Raw genomic sequence first — 2055 nt, forward strand, 5'->3', positions numbered from 1 at the left:
GAAATATATCAGTTATTTGCACTACAACGAATTAAGATGCCTCATTGGGTAAAGATTCGTAGAGACTAAAAATAGGATTTAGCAATCATGAAATCTCTCTTCAAACATAAACATAGAAATTACCAGTCGTTTATCGAGTTCTTTTTGGTTTGATCACTTCTGTAGTCCCAATTTTGTATTAAAACATGATAACCAGATAGAATTTCCGTTGAAAATTCCCACAAAGTGAATCATCTTGACGATTACGCAGGCAAGAAACGCCATCTGTCATCGGATGGACATTGGATTAAAGGCGAGAGATGTATTTTGTTTTACGAGATCTCAAGACTTCGGGGGGACCTCCGTCGTAAGAATGGCCATTAATTCTATGGCCGCGTCGTAAAACATAAGATTTTATGGAATGTCGTAGCAATAATCGGAAAATCTGTGCCAATTTCCTCCAGGCTCCAGTTTTTTTCTTATGAAAGGCTTCTGGTACTGGTACAATAAATATCTCCGTAGATTCATTTCCGCTGCAGCGTTAAACAAACGCGGCCCCCCGCACCACCCCCACCCCAACCCCCCCCCAAAAAAAAAAAAAAAAAAAAAAAAAAAACACACACACACACACATTGTAATGAAATTGAAGTAAATTTTTGGATCTATTATACTATCTACTCCACTTCTCATGTTGGCAAATATACCATCCAGCATTATTTCACCGAATCACTTTGCCTCTATTAATATGTTTAGTCCTTCAAGAACTAATATAAAGTAACAATAGATCATTTTTTTCAACAAAGGTAAATATGTTATGCATATCTTACAAAATCAGTGAAGTTTAACAATCAATGAGAAAGTGTAGGAACGACTGACTAGAGCTTCAAATATTTTTTCATAAAAATCACACACCAGCACACGTGTATTATATACACATATATATATTTGTATATATTTGAGGAAGTTAAAGTAACAAACTTGCGTGCATTACATATTTTACTTTTTAATTTTGAAGCCGTAATGATATGAATGTAAATGGCACGCAAAATGTCATTGAGCTGGTTTTAATCAGGAAGACATTTGTTTAAAATTTCTAAATATTCGTACAAAATGTTTCCGGTAGAAATGTACAGAAGTACTTTTGATAAAAAGGAAATTTATCGAAGGCAAAATTTAAAAGCCATCATGACTGATATCAGGAGAGCCACGAATGATGTATTCAGATGAAAACTAAAACACTAATCATGTTCCAGATATGAACCAGTTTCAAATACGCATGCAACTCTAATCAGGTTTTGAAATACGAATGCAACTCTAATCCGGTTTTAAAATATGAATGCAACACTAATCAGATTTTGAAATACGAATGCAACTCTAATCAGGTTTTTAAATACAAATCCAACTCTATATCCGGTTTTTAAATACGAATGCAACTCTAATCAGGTTTGGAAATACGAATCCAACTCTAATCAGGTTTAGAAATACAAATCCAACTCTAATCAGGTTTAGAAATACGAATCCAACTCTAATCAGGTTTTGAAATACGAATCCAACTCTAATCCAGTTTTGAAATACGAATCCAACTCTAATCAGGTTTTGAAATACGAATCCAACTCTAATCCAGTTTTGAAATACGAATCCAACTCTAATCCGGTTTTGAAATACGAATCCAACGCTAATTCGGTTTTGAAATACAAATGCAACACTATTCAGGTTTTAAATAAGAATGCAACTCTAATCAGGCATGAAATATAAATGCAGCACACAGGTCTTAAACATGTTTGCAGCACTAATCAGGTTCGATTATGAATGCCACGATTATCCGGTTTTGAATATGAATGCAACACTAACCAGGTTTGGAATGTGAATGCAACATTTTATCAGGCTTGAAATATGAATACAACACTAATCGGATTCGAAGCATGAAAGCAAGACTATTCGGATTCGAAATATAACTGATCATAGGAATGGTACTGAAAGCTCCTTAGCATGTATGAAATATAAATATAGCGTATTACTATGTACCAGTATTATACTAGGGAAAATTAGAATTAACATATCCCACCCATTCCCCAA

The sequence above is a fragment of the Macrobrachium nipponense genome, chromosome 1 (genome assembly GCF_015104395.2).
Source record: "Macrobrachium nipponense isolate FS-2020 chromosome 1, ASM1510439v2, whole genome shotgun sequence".
NCBI classification, from domain to species: Eukaryota; Metazoa; Arthropoda; class Malacostraca; order Decapoda; family Palaemonidae; genus Macrobrachium; species Macrobrachium nipponense.